The sequence below is a fragment of the Castor canadensis genome, chromosome 3 (genome assembly GCF_047511655.1).
Source record: "Castor canadensis chromosome 3, mCasCan1.hap1v2, whole genome shotgun sequence".
NCBI classification, from domain to species: Eukaryota; Metazoa; Chordata; class Mammalia; order Rodentia; family Castoridae; genus Castor; species Castor canadensis.
Genome location: NC_133388.1, coordinates 50,709,335 through 50,725,354, shown reverse-complemented (window position 1 = coordinate 50,725,354; position 16,020 = coordinate 50,709,335). Strand labels below are relative to the sequence as shown.

Below are 16,020 nucleotides of genomic sequence, written 5' to 3'. Positions count from 1 at the left end.
TTTAGAGAAAGAGAAACCATTTCATATCCTTACATTACTAATCACAAGTCAATGGCATTTACTTACAAGTTTATTATCCTCTTAAGAAAAACCATAACTTAGATTTATAACCCCAGTTCCTAGCATAATGCTTGGCTCATAGTAGGCTTTCAGGAAGTGTTTGAATAAATGAGTAGTGAACTCCGTCAAAGCAAGTACTTTCCTTCATTGGTATGGTATGTGGGGGAGTGTGGAAAGGTGGCAGAGGTTGAAGCTGTAGGGACAAGCAGTCATCCAATCAGAAGCCTTGTACAAAGTGCTAGAGAATTTGGCTTTAACTTCTGTAACATGATTCTATGTTTGAGTGATTTCCTAGGTGACTATAGAAAATGGATTAAAGTGAGACAAAAGCATTCCAGTTAAAAGACTGTTGTATTTGAGTAAGTCTACTAAACCATATCTCCAGGTTTTAAATCTAAAGAATTGTTTGACAATTGTACAATATAAGTCTAACTGGAATTGTCACAATGAATCCCTCCATATAACGAATGTCTTTTTTTAAATTTCATTTTATTTATTTTTTTTACATTGAAATAAAGATTTTTTTCTTTTTTTTGTTTTATTTTTATTTATTTATTTATTTTTTCATTTTTCTTTTATTATTCATATGTGCATACAAGGCTTTGTTCATTTCTCCCCCCTGCCCCCACCCCCTCCCACGAATATGTCTTAATAAAAATTTTTTTAATAAAAAATAAAGATTTGTTAGAATGAGGGCCTCACTGACAAACTAAAAAGTCGAATCATGGAATTCTTATTTTTAAAATATATTATATCTAGACAGAAATAAGGACAAGTGAGTTTTGGAATGTAACAGGAAATTAAAGTCACCTGAATAGGTGACAACTGAAATTCAAGTAGGAGAATTCATTCAAGTAGAAGATATTTGAGGGAACAAATATAGATGAGAAGTCAATTTGTGATATGTTCATATTAAACAGTCAGAATTAAAAAGCCCAAGAATAAAGATGGGAAGGGGAGAGAAACAGAATCAGACTAGTCCTACAAACAGTGGAGTAGTTTACAGTTAAATGGAAGAAAGTATAGCACCTGTTAAATTCTGCAAAACGTAGACTATGATTAGGAAAAGATCATTTGATTGGTATGTTACTGATATTTTGCAAAGACTAAGTTTCCAAGTCTGACTTGCTTCTGTAAGTAGCAGCATGATAGAGCATGAATCCAAAGAGTTATAGAAGGTTAGACAACAGATATAGTTAATATAGACTAGATGTGAGATAGCTGAAGCTAAAAGAAACTTGGGATAATGTATGTTGGGAGATAGTTCTCTATGAATATATTACATTTTTGCATGGTCTGGATTTTCTGAGCAAAGGTTTGTATAGAAAACATCTTTGAAAGCTAGAGATACTGTTTAATCTTAAGGTCAGATGAAGATTTGTTTTCTGGCTACTATAGTAGAGATCATTTCTCTTCCTGAACACATCTGAAGTTTTCCTCTCTCTTCCTTATAGTGATTTCCTTACATTCCAGAATAAATGTCATTCTGTCTCTCTCCCTTACTTTGGGTTACCTTGCTGCACGTGCAGATAACATCTGGCCACTCACATTATTGTCCTTTGGATTGGAGCTTGGAAACCTGATCTAGGGCCTTATTTCTGATGCTGCTTTTGCCATGAGTAAAGTGGTTTTTCCTCTGACCCATGAATCTTATGCTTCCTTTCAGTATATGTATATAGTAAGATCCTAGTCTTGCCTACCATGGTGGTACATGCCTATAATCCCTGCACTCAGAAGGCTGAGAAAGGAGGATCTCCAGTTGGAGGCCAGTCTGGGCTATACAATGAGATAATTCTCAAAAAAAAAAAAAGAAAAGAAAAAGAAAAAAGAATATATTAAGATGTAGAGAGGTCCAGGTTAAAGTCAGGCACTTGACAGCAAATATAGTTAGTAGGATTTCTTGATTTTAAAATTGAAAAAATAGAAAAAAGTGGGTGTCATTATAGAAAATTCAACTAGGTTCCATTTTTTTTATATATCAACTTAGAATTGAAAATGTGGGAACTATTTTAGAGAATGAAATTACTCTGATGAGTGAACTACCTACTTTGGCATAGCAAAATGTCAAGAGATGAATAATAGAATGGAATGGAGAAAGAAGAAGGGGTAAAGTGACTAAAAGTTAGGATAAGATACCTAGGGAAAAAGAGATGGAAGACACTGGTCAGGAAATTAAAAACAGCTTCATTTTTAAGACCTGTTTCAAGGTGTGGGCATGCTAATGGGTGGGTTAAATAGAAATGGAAGGTTTTAGAGCTCTGAGACTTAGAATGAGTTATCAACAGGGACTTTGATAATGGTCATATATCATACAAGACAAGGCAAGATGAAGAAAGTGCTGATTCATCCAAGATGGCAAAGGTTATTATTATAGCCAAAGATGACCTAATCAGATGGCACAGATTTCAGTGAGGTGATGATGGTATAACATAAGTAAGGGTAAATAGGCTGACTGTCTTCTACAAAAGTCATTAAGTTTCATCTGGGAAAATCTAGATTTCAGTAAAGGCATTTAAAAGGATCACATGAAGACAGGGCATGAGGGAGAATTCACAAAATCACAGGTCCTGAAATAATGGGAGTGAGAGGCAGTAGAGCTGGAAAAGAATTAAGATCAGTTATCAACTTGGATTTGCAGAATATGTTCTAATTCTTTATATAAACATAACCAGGTGCTTAAATCACACTTATAGTTAAGGTTAAAAACAATAATCTGGTATTAATAGATTCCAAGTACTTTATAGACTATAGCTAACAGGATATAATTCTGAGTAAAAAAATTAGTAATATCAACAAATGCGAAGCAATCATATATCATTTAAGATTATAAAGATAACTCATAAACCATAGTAAACATGTTTTATGTATGCAGCTTTTCTAAAGTTTAGAATGGTAAATGGTACATATTTAAATGACTTGTTGATGTCAATGTATGTCAGATGGGCCATGTCTTTTCAAATACCAGAAAAACTGAATAAATAGGTCATTTATATAAGGATATATATACTTTTTTTTTTTGGTGGTATGAATTCAGGGCCTCATACTTGCTAGGCAAGGCTTCTACTACTTAAGCCACACCCCCATCCCATTTTTGCTTTAGGTATTTTTCAGATAGGGTTTCCCATTTTTGTCCTGGCTAGCCTCAGACCTCGATCTTCCTACCTATGCTCCCTGCCCCAATCTCCATGTTTCTGGAATTGGGATTGCAGATGAATGCCACCACACTGGCCCCAGGATATTTTTCTTTATATAAGTGTATGATAAGGGTTGATGGATATAAAATGATTTAATAATATAAACTACCTTTATCCCATATACAAGCTAGCATCCCCTAATTTAGAAAATATTGATTTAGAAATTTTTAATTAATGATTTAAAATGTTATTACTAGCACACTTCAATTTTATTTTGTATTATTTAACCCATAAATGTGATTTTTTCCACTTTAAAATGCAAATTTATGTATTTTGCCTCATTAGTGTGTGAATGCTCCCTTGTATAAGCTGATTAATACAAGTGTCCTAAAATTTGAGGATAGTCTATGGTCTGAATGTCTGGTCCCCCCCAAACTCATCTATTAAAATACTAACCCTCAATGTGAAGGTGTTAGGAGGTGGAGCCTTTGGGAGATTCTTAGGTTATAAGGATGGAGCCCTTAAGATGGCATCCTCGTGTCCTTAGAAAAGAGACCCCATACAGACCCCCTCATTTCTTCCATCTTGTGAGAATAGAGTGGTAAGGCACTATCTATAAGTTACCAAATGGGTTCTCACAAACATTGAATCTGCCAGCACCTTGGACTTTCCAGTGTCTAGAATGGTGAGAAAAAATTTTTTGTTATTTGTAAAGCTACCCAGATTATGATATTTTGTTATACTAACCTGAACAGACTAACTCAGAAGACTTACAATGGAGGTATTTATCATTTATTTTTACCATGACATGTAGACCATGATGCTTTTAAGGTGGTAAGTGCTGAAATACTTAGAGAGAAGACACTTTTCTGTGGAATTAATTTTCCCACTTTTGTTGATTTGAAATAGAAACTTTACTGGAGAACATATCTATATAAAATTTGAAATTCATGCTAAATTGAATCATGGTAAGCACAATCTCTTCTCCATGGTGAACAGCTAGACATACATATCCAACTATGTAGATTACTTTCCATCTCAATTGCTAAGTTCCTATAGAGAGTGGTGCATCATTCTAAGCTTATCATTTCTACAGCCTACATACAAAATGAGACATTAGCAACTTTAGTTATAAATTGAATAGCCATACTTTTCCTTACATGTTCTCTTTCAGTGCATATCATATCTTTTTAAAGAACCTTTACCTTCTAAATATTTTTCCTCACAGCAGCCTTTTCTTGTTTCTAGGGTATAATGAATGTCTTCTGCATGTTTCTTAGGATCTTAATACTTAATTTTTTTCTTAAAGTTTCTTCTCTCTGCATAATCTGATTTTCTTTCGAAAGTTGTTTAAAAATGATTTTATACCATCAAGTTGGGGTATTATTATTTACAATAAATAAATTTTCAGTTAAATATTGACTATACCTATCTAATTTTATTCCTTCCTAATATTCTACTAAAACAATGGTAAATAGGTTTTCATGCAAAGAATAAACCCATGAGTTTGAGCAGAATGGGAAAGGAGGCAATAACAAAGTGTTTATGTAGAAGAATTAACATAGCAGGCTTGACACTGCTATCCTTAGAAAGCCTGTTTATAAGGTTGGCCCATGGCTGGCATTTGGGAACTTGGATTTCAGGATAATTCCCACCATTTCCCAAAGGATGAGGGTATTTGTTTCACTGTATCTAAATGGTTTGTGCAAACAATATGGTTTATAATGAATACCTGATTTCTTTCTGGAAATTTGGAATTTTATTATATATAAGGTAGAAAGCCTTCTACATGACCACTCCCAGTAAAAAGCTTGGGCAATGAGTTACTAATGATCTTCTGGTTGACAGCACTTCATGTGTTGTCGCAACTTACTGCTGAATGAGTTAGGTACATCTTGTGAAACTTCACTGGAAAAGAACTCTTGGAAGTGTGTACCTGGTTTACCCTAGACTTCATAATATGTGACTTCCTTTTACTGATTTTACTCTGCATACTTTCACTTTCACTGTAATAAACTATATCCATGAGCATAACTGTAAGTTCTTCTACTAAACCACTTAGTCCAAGAACACAATGTATGACTCCATGAAAGATTAATCTCAAATTCGGAGTAAGGAGATTGAGAAACTTCAGAATCTTCAAAAGGTACAGAAACCACCAAAACCAGGTAACACCCTGAGAGAACTGAGGCTAAAACAAGGGTGAATCATAGCTGTTTGAGAGAAGTTCAATCTCTAAATCTCATCCCCAAATCTAGGACACATGCCCCTTCTTCACCCTGGCAGATATCCAGGTATTTATTTTCTGAAGAGGATACTAAAAAGCCTTCATCTTGAAACATGACAGCTAAGTACCAGGCACAGTTGATAGTTTGGCACCATACTAAAAAACAGTGAGATTAATGCTGTACACAAATCCTAGGGATTATTCCCTACCTCAGCCCTGTGGTACCACAGTGTTCTTAAAATGCTAGAATAGTCTTTTATGCTTTGAAATATTAGAATATTTTTTCCCTGAGGAATCTGATCAGCCCAAGAGGAAAGATCTAACTCCCTAAACTCCATTTCAGGGGTTCCCTGTCAAATGATTCGGTCAGATACTCTATAGCGCAGCTCAAAGTGTACATGTATCATCTTCATGCTCAGAGTTTCCACAGACAGCCAAGTAAATGAGAGAGCTCAAAAGTGTTTAAAGAAAGCGATCAAAACAAATAGAAAACAGAAGACGATACAAAAAGAAAAAACTAAGCAAACAAAACTATTATTACTAGACTCAGAGACTAAGATGGTGCATTCATGTAACATAAGATGTTGTTCATAAAAAAATTAAAAAATAAAAAAGAGCTCATGGACCTTAAATATGCTTAAATACGATATCAGAGGTGTGACGTGGCTCAAGTGGCAGAGCACCCGCTTAGCAAGGTAATACCCTAAGTTCAACCCCCCCCCCACACAAAAGTCAAGAGAAGAGCTGCAAATGGAAAAAAATTTCCCCTTGAAAAGTAGAGCAAAAAAGACAGATGAAAAATAGGAGAGAGGAGATAAGAAAAGGGAGGTCAAACATCCAAATGTTAGAAGTTCCAGAAAGAGAGAACAGAAACCAAGGAGATAAAATCAAAGTTAATTCACTACTTGATACGTTTTCCAAATGACACATATACTTTATTAATTTTAATGTCATCATCACAGCTGTTCAAGATCTGTAGAATTAATAAGCCCAAGAAAAATACATTCCGAAAGATCATCAGCTTAGTAAAATATAATGACCTAGAAACAGTTTAAGGCCTTCATTGTGTGTTATTTTATAGACCACTAGGTACCTTTTTCTATGCCCTTAACTAGAAGTGTTTTTAAAAAGCACAAATAGCTAAAAAATTTCAGGAATGAAGTAAAGGGCTGGAGGCATGGTTCAAGTGGTAGAAAGCCTACCTTGCAAGTGTGAAGCCCTGACTTCAAACCACAGTATTAACCAAAAATGGCAGCTATAATCAAATTTTGGTAAAAAAGTGAGACCAAACAGATTTGAAATATCCAAGTATATCTTATTTTAAAAAACAAATGATCTCCAAGCCCTAAATAAACCAGATTTTGATAAGCTTTAACATGGTGTGTATAACTTGTTTAATGGTATCCATATTGCAGAGACAGAATTCACACCCTATTATATCTCAGTTAGGCAATAAAGTTTTACTAAAATTCTCAAATTCCAGATTACGTTATTAGTGTCACACCATTAGATTTAAAGGGTTCTTGGATAACACTGAAGCTAACCACTTTACAAATTAAACAACTGGCCCAGAAAAGCAGCTTCCAGTCAGCAAATAGAGTAGAACATGAACTAGAATTCAGGTTCCCAGATTAGTAGTTAAGGACTACTGTTAAAATTATACAATCTTAAACACACCCCTTAATATAGTTAATAGTAAGATAACAACACTTAATTTTTAAAAGTTTGTCTTATTTTTAAAAACTTAGATGAAAAGTTCCACATAGCTAAATTAGAGATTCTGATTTTTGAGGGGCGGGTAGTGGAAAGAAGGAAACATTTCTTGTAAATTCCCTTACTTGATCACTAATTTGCTCAATCATCCAAGTCATTAAACATTGGCTACATATGTAGCAGTGTTGGGTGCTGAAGGAAATGAAAAATTTTCTTCAAAATAAATGTAAATAGTGGCTGACCTAAGGTAATCTATAGTGTAGCAGGGGAATGCAGATATCAATGACACACCATGCTATGTGGTAGTTTCTTTACATGTGGTCAGACTTAGAACACCATAATTTTCAAACAAAGTATAAGGTACTCAGACTTTATTTTAACAAACATTGATGGGTATTAAATGTAATTAAGTTTTATTAATATGAAAACTTTGTATTTTTCTTATTCATATAAGAGTTTTTCTTTTATTCCTTTAAAGAAGACAACAGAGTTGACAAAAGAGGAGAAAAAGGTGAAGAAAATAAAAATTAGTCTTCCATGGGTTGGGCTTGACACACAAAAATGTTTTGCTTGGGTTTTCCAGTATTAGAGTACAATATTTTTAAAACAATACTTGAATATTCTGTCACTATTTAAAAAGATCTCCCATCTTAAGAAATACAAGGTTTTGATTTCTCTTGAAAAACCAGATGACTTGGAATGTCATCTCATAGCTGGAACTGAATTAATATGGCTATCCTCTTTAGATATGTGCTCTAGGATTCAGAATCATCCCCACTTCCTATTACCCTTAAATAGTAGTATTAAGGCCCCTCTAGGCATTTGAGTTTTGGACTTCTATTTTTTTGGTGGCAATAGGGTTTGAACTCAGGGCCTCATGTTTGCTAGGCAGACACTCTACCTCTTGAGCCATTCTACAAGCCCTGCAACCCTACTTTAAAGCAAGCAATTTTTTTTTTTTTTTTTTTTTTTAGAAATTAGATAAATGGGAAAAGACAAAGAAAAGGGCAGAAAATTTTCTGCTATGAAATTATATATTATTCTCCCCTAGGATATTTAGGATACATTGGACATTCATTCAAAAATATTTACTGAAAATCTAATCCATGGTAGGTATTAAATTGGGTGTTAGGGATACAACGATAACACATTTGGTCTCTATCCTATAGTGCTTGCCATCTAGTAAGCTCACACAAAGGAATAACAGAAATATAAAATTCCAACTGCGCAAATGACATGAAGAAGGAAAACACAATGCTTGGCTGGTCTGTAATTTTGTAATCTATTCTACTTGGACAGTTGGTGAAGGCTTTCCTAAAGAAGTGTCACCCAGGAATTGAGAGGGTTAATTAAACAAAGGAGGAAAGAACATTTGAGTATCAAGGAAAAATATGGAAAGGTTCTGTGACAGAAGGAAAAAGACAAGCACAAAGGACTAATAGAGAACATTTAGCATGGTTGGAGTGAAGAGGAAGAAGGAGAGTAGAAGGCTGGAACCATCAAGTGCCTTTATGTTTGCATAAATCTGCATTCGAAACGGTAAGTAGAGCCAATGGAGGAATCTGGGAGTAGGGCTTTTGAAATCAAATAATTAGATTTTTGATTCAACAATGAAGAGACCATTGGGGTCAGAGTAGTTAGAAGGCTGCTATACACTAGACAAGCTATTCACTAGTAGCTTGAACCAGGCGTTGTGATGGGGAATGAACTTAAGAGATGTTAGAAGTTGGTGATGGAGTGAATGTGAAGTATGAAGGAGAAGGTAGTATCAAGAATGACCCACAGGTTTCTGAAATATATAAATGAGTATAGAGCAGTGCTAGTCACTGAAATGGGAAATAAAAGTGGAGAACCAGGTTTTGGTAGAGATAGGAGTGGGGTGGTGAGAGAGGAGAAAAGATCACAAGGTCAGTTTGGAATATGTTGAAACAATGCTTCAAATATCTTGGAAATGTCAAGTAATGTAAAATCTAGAAAGTCAGGGCTCAGAGGAGCAGTCTGGGTTGGGATCATAGATACCTATCAAATACTTTTAAGTGGCATTATGCTATAAATATGAATGTAATCACTTAGGAAGAAGGGATCTAGGCTTAAGTCTTCAGAAATGTCAACCTCTGATGGCAATGGGCAGACGAGCCTTTACAGAAGCTATGAGGGAGTTAAAAAATATCCGGAGTGTGCTAAGCAAAGGAAAAGTGTTGAGAAGAAAGATAGGAGTCAGTTGCTATTGAGAAACTGGGAAAGGAAGGGAAGGAAAAGAGAGGGAAGGAAGGGAAAGGAAGAGAGGGAAGGAATGGGGAAGGGAAGGAAGAGAGGGAAAGAAGGGAGAAGGGAAGGAAGGGGAGGAAGGAAAGAAAGAAGAGGAAGGGGAGGAAGAAAAGGAAGGGGAGGAAGGAAAGGGAGGGAAGGAGGGAGTGGGGAGGGAAAGAAAGGAAAGAGAGAGGGAAGGTAAGGGAAGTAGGTAGGTTGGGAGGGAGGGAGGGAAGGAAGGAAGGAAGGACCTTTCTGAAGGTGTTTTGTTTTTGAGATAGGGTCTCGCTGTACAACCCAGGCTGGCCTTGAACTGGAGATCCTCCTGCATCAGTCTCCCCAGGGTTAGTATTCACAGAGGTATGCCTTCACACCTGCCTGCTTACCTTCTTGCAGACAAATTTTACCCACATCATACCACCCATCATTTTCAATCCTTAAGCTATATACTTGCTTTTCATTTGAAAGACATGTTCAACCTGACATTTGATCAGTATGTATACTTCTGCATACACAGGGACCTTATAGTGCTGTACCTCCTTTACTCCAATATCTAGATTTTTTTTGTGTGTGTGGTATTGGGGTTTGAACTCAGGGCCTACACCTTAAACCACTCCACCAGCCCTTCTCTGTGAAGGGTTTTTTTTGAGATAGGGATGGCTTTGAACCTTGATCCTCCTGATCTCTACCTCTTAAGTAGTTAGGATTATAGGTGTGAGCCACCAGCACCTGGCCAACATTCAGATTTATATGCTGTCACACAAGATTTTGGTTCTCTCAGTTCTATTCTTATAAATTAGAAACTGTTTCATACATTTACATGTTTAAATTTACTTACATATGTACCATTTTTCTTTGCTCACCATTCCTTCCTATATTTTAGACCTTTCAAGCATATATTCTTTAGGATTTCTTTTTGTGAAGATCAATGAGTAAATTTGGTTTTTATCTTCACATGTTTTTATTCCATCCCTGTTGTTGACAGTTTCATTGTGTGTAGAATTTCAGTTACTGATGTCTTACTTTTCATTCTTTTGTCAGTAGTATCTTCCGTCTGGTTGCTTTATAAATATTTAGTCATTGGTGTTTTAAATTTTTATTCTTATTTATGATGGCTTGGATTTGTTGGGATTTCTAAATTTGGGTAAATTCTCAGTCATTATCCCCTTGAATAATTTCTCTGAAATTTCAGTTAGACATATGTTAGACCTGCTCATTTTACTTTCAATCTCTCTGATGCACTTGATCATAATTTCTATCTACTTGTTCATAATTTCTATCTGTTACTTCTCTCGGCTATCCTCTGGGTGATTTTGTCAGATCTCCTAGTTCACTAACTTTTTAATTGTGTTTAACCTGTTGTTTTATCATACATTTCAATTTTTGATTAATTGTTCATTTAAAAAATATTTTCAAATGTGCAAATTTTGATAGCTTTATATTTCAATAGTAATTATTAACTCATAAGCAAGTAACTATTTCATATTATAGGTCAACTATCCCTTAACTGAAATGCTTGGGACAAGATTCCAGATTTTCTTTTTAGATTTTGAAGTACTGGAATATACATAATGAGATATCCTGGGGATGGGATTCAAGTGTAAACATGAAATTCCTTTGTTTCATATACACTTACACAGGGCTTTGTTGTGTATCTGTGCTTTGACTGTAATCCATCACATGAGGTCAGGTATAGATTTTCCACTTGTGGTATCATGTTGGTGCTCAAAAATTTCAGATTTCAGATTTTAGATTTTTTAATTAGGGATGTTCAACTTATACACATTTGATAATTCTGATATCTGTAATCTTTGTAGGTAATATTTCCCAGTGATTTTTTGATTTGGAGTTTGTGTTTCTTAGAATTTTATCTGTCAGGATTCTGGGTTTAAAGTGCATCCTTTGACAGATGATTTGTATTTGCTCCTTCACGTGTGTGAGTTTACTATCAGTGAAGGCAACTTTTTGCAGGTTGGGTCTCCTTACCGACTCTTAGAATTGCAGAACCAAGGTGAACTCTGGCCTCAAAAGTTGTGTGAGACCAAGCTTGTTATGCATTCTCAGGGAAAACTTTCACAATTAGTACCCCTTTCACACAGATCCAAGGCAGAATGGCACAAGTCCCACTACTAACTTCTTAGAATCTGCTTATTTTCCTAGTTCATCCACTGACAGTGTACATTATGAGGGTTCAGACATGCTGTAGGGGATGAGGCCTAACTTCATCACAAGGTATGATGTCACCTCCCTATACCCGTAACATATAAAATTGAAATCTGGGCTCTGATCTACCAGGAGTCAGCTAATAATCACTTCTAACCCCAAGACAAACATCTGTATGGTATTTTATCATTCTGTACCCACTCTTTTTTGGGGGGTTCTGACCTTGAAGAATTTCCTTATTTATCAAGCTCAATAATGCACTGAAAATATTAAGTAGCACTATTAGGAGAGTTTCTGAAGATCGGGTCAACCAGATGGCTCTAGCTTCTACTTCTTTAAACTAGAATGTAAGGATCATATGTTGAGATTGAATGGGGAAAAAAGTGTTTGCTAGACCATGAAAACGGTTTAAAACTGTGAAAATAGGAAAACACATTAGAGAGAAGCACTAAGTAAGAAGTAATGGTATCCAGGAAAGCTCATAGTTATAAGAAGAGTAATAGTAGTCTCATATCTGATACATGTGTGCCATATAACTCTGGGAAAATCATACCCTTTTCTTCTCTATTTCATATGGGTTGTGAAGATAAGTGTTGCATAGTGCTTTGAAAACATTAAATCCATAAAATGTAAGGCATTATAATCATGTCTTCTGGATAGATATGTATCTGAAACTCTTGCCTCATAGAGAGTCTTAGAAAAAAACAGGATCACGTTAGTTGTTAAAATGTAGTTTAGTAGATTCAGACAAAAAACAGTTTATAATCACAGTTATGGATAAAAGCCAAACACCGAGCTAAACTATTTCCAATAAATAGTAATTGATTCATTATGTGACACTTGTTTTATAGACTTTTCTGTTTAGTGTTTGTTGAAACTGAATTGGTAAAGCCCTAATGATGATGGGCCATTTGCCATGATATGAAAACAGTTCTGTAAAGCAAAAGTCTATCTTAAAGTAACTTTATTAGTGAGAATTTATCAGTAGTAATCAAAATTAATTTTACTTAATTAAACCAATATAATAACCTAAGAGAATCTTAGCATTTATAACATGTGGAATATTTAAGGCACAAAATATAAAGATTCCAGACAGTCCACAAGTAGCTTAACCTCAAATATTCATCAAAATAAAGTTTCTGCACATATAAGAAATATTTTCTAGATTTTGACCTTTTTAGATTGTCATTCAATAACATTCAGCATTGTTCTGGCTGTTGTGATATAAAAATATGATAAAATAACTTATTATTCTCAGGGAATCTCCATTTTAGTTGATGAAAATAATTTTGTGGGAAATCACAAAACATAAAACCCCCCCAACATATCTGTAAGTTCAGTTGCATGTTATTTAAGGTGCCATCAATATTTGCAAGAGTATATCCACTGGCAGGCACAATAATAGCAGCCATGAATATAAGAATTAAGACTTTAATTTTCCTAATTGTTTTGGCATTGTGATTAAATCACTGTTTTTATCCTGATTAAGCAACTGGCATTCACATTATAAAATTGCAAGAAAAAATGTCAATATGGATCTCAAAGATGAACTCATTGATTTTGGCATGCATCACAATGTTCCAAAGATAGTATACTAAACTCTCATTTTAAGTCCTTTTACATGTCCTAATGGTGGATAGCACTGGTTTTTATCAGATAATCTGTTTTAAAGACCGAAGTCTTCTCTGGTATAAGTATAGGAGTATGAACTCTCGTCTGGTAAAGTTCATGTTCTACTGATCCCTCCAGAAAAAGACTAATACATGTTTTTAGATTAGTGTACTGCTTTTTTCCTTTCAACCATCTGCTTCCTGGAGGTTAAGTATGAGAAGTCATATGAAGCCATGGTACTTTGTAACTAAGTCCTTACAGTTAGGATGGTTTCAATTAATGAGAAATGAATACAACAAATGCTTTAAGTCAAAAATAAAATGGATTTTGTATTTAATATGACAGATAGTAAAGACAAGGCTTTGGGTTAAAAAAAATCAGATATCAGCTTTGTATTTGTCAACATATAGACATTCTCCACCACCTTGTTATACTATAAAGAATTCACTGGGGAAATCTTCACTTACCAATCCTAAGTATACTTCCAGTTACCTAGAATTAATACAAAAAACTGAATTCAAACAATACTCTTTTAAATACAGGTTCCTATGATTTTCTCTAGTGAATTGGGAAATTTTCTTTTTAAGCAAGTTTTCAAAAAAGTTGAAAATTTATTGAGAGCTATATATGTCCTAAAATTGTTAGTTTGATTACAAAAAGAATAAACAACTCACACCATTAAGATACTGCAGGAGAAAAAAGTGTTAGCCCACCTTCTTTCCAAATTATATTTTTTAAAAGAGTAGTGTTTTAGCAATTTTTCAACAAAGTACACCACACAAGAGAGTCACTTAGTAGGAAGACTTTCAAATTTCTCCTTATGAGCTTGGAATATTACCAATAAAAAGTATGAAAACCCAAACTAGATACTCAGGGTATTTTATACTATAGGAGCACACTTTTAGAACTTTGGGCTTAAATATAGGTGCTTTTTTTTATTCACTTTATTTCCTTTGGGGTGAGAGGTACTGCTGATAGAGGGTTCACTGAACAGTCTGGGACTCCAGAAATGCTTTATATCTTATTCCAGGTGGTGGTAACATGGTGTATATGTACATAAATTTTTTATCTAGCTGTACACTTAAGATTGTGCACTTTATGGTTATGTGTTAAGTGTTTAGTCACTTTCTGAAATGTCTACCAACTATTTACAATGTATCATTAATATGATTTAGTTAAGTTAAAATGGACAGAGAAAAAGTTATCTGATACTAGTAGCATATGGATGACCAGTAAATTTCAGGTAAATTAACTGTATGTGAAGCAGAATAAGGCTTCAGTGATGAGAAGTCACTACAATCCTGTCAGAAATGGTGGCCGGAAGTCAGTTTAACTATAAAGAAGTACTATGCAGCCTGGTGTGTTGGTACAGCTCTGTAATCCCAGCGTTTGGGAAGCTAAAGTAAGATTGTGAGTTCGAGGCCAGCATGGGCTACATAGTGAGACCCTGTCTCAAAAGAAAAAAAGAAGAGAAGTGTTATAACATCTTAAACAATTAGAAGATTAAAACATCCTTAAATAACTGACAGGACTATGGCATAATTATGATTGTTAATACTTTTTTATTTCTGCTTCTTACTGTTTGGATTTTTTGTCATCATATTGCTTGGGCTTCCAAAGGATGGAGAAGAAAAACCATTAAAGTTAAATTAGCTTTGTTACTTAGCTGTTGTTTTTAGTATGCTAACTGGTGAAAGTTATAACTGTGATTTTAAAGTGATGCATTCCATTTCTTACTTATTAAGGATAATTTTTACTTTTCTTTAGAACTCTGTTAATTCTCATCACCTCCAAAAGCTTTGAGAGGATTAGCTGCATAGACCAATATTATTCTGTATTGGAATTATGCACATGATGTCACCTTGTTTCCTCCCTTCCTTAGCATTTTTTAAAAGGGGTACACTTGGGGGGGGCAATTATCAAAACACTGTGACTGAAATTTCACTAGTTGACGCACATGATTGACACCTTCCACTCCAAACCTGTTTGAAATGGGTCAAATACCTAAGCGCTGCAGAACAATGCAACCCAACCCGCAATTCCCCATTAAAGAGAAAGGGGGTGTGATTAAATCCCAGCTATTAAGCAAGTTATTGCAAAAACAGTTTGGTGGTTTGCTTCCGCCATAGGCACGGGGTAAGTTAGTCTTTTGTCTCTTAACTGTTACTCTCACCCACCCACCCTCCCAAAACAGACTATGCTCTAAGAGGGTAGGATAAATCACCAAAGCATGAAGCAACTGGGACAAACATTACGGGCTTGACGGAGATCCTTCTCCTGACCTGCCAGCATTGGTTATTGATCGCTAACCCTGCTGGGGACCGATCGAACGGAATTTGTGTGAGGCTTATGGAGCCACAGGAAAGGAGATGCAGGAGGGAATATAAGCTTCTAATAAAAGAAACGCAGCAACAATAGCGGAGGAACAGCTCTGCCTGGTGACGTAATGGCTGGCAGCGGGCCAGCTTCAGCAGAGCTGCTGCTACCTCAGCATCCAGCCTCCCTCTACACAGACCGGCTTCGGCACAGCTACCGGGGCTGCTACTTCTTGCGATGCCACTTTGTGGGTGCCACCAACGCCTTGCCTTTCCAGGACCAGAACACGGGGACAAAGGGCTGTCCCGCTGTTTTAAGTTGACGGAGCGCACAGACTCTCACTCACGCTCCCCCAGACCCACCCCCCCCCACCCCGCGCCGCCCCATCCGTCATCGAGTTAATCAGCTGCTTAAGTTCAGGGCGCAAACACTGGCGCGTCTCGGGCGTGACTCAGTTTCCCCAGGCTGGTGCGTGGTCCCCCTCCCCTCCTCCCACCTGCCCTGCCGATCGTCGGCAGGAGTTGATCCGGGAGTCCGTCCTCCCGC

The 16,020-nt window shown here is 35.8% G+C and overlaps 1 protein-coding gene across 2 annotated transcripts in view; it reads right to left on the bottom strand.

Annotated features, from left to right (window-relative positions):
* Positions 1–16,020, bottom strand: part of Gpr137c (G protein-coupled receptor 137C) — a 56,429-nt gene that overhangs the window by 39,886 nt on the left and 523 nt on the right. The window lies entirely within an intron of this gene.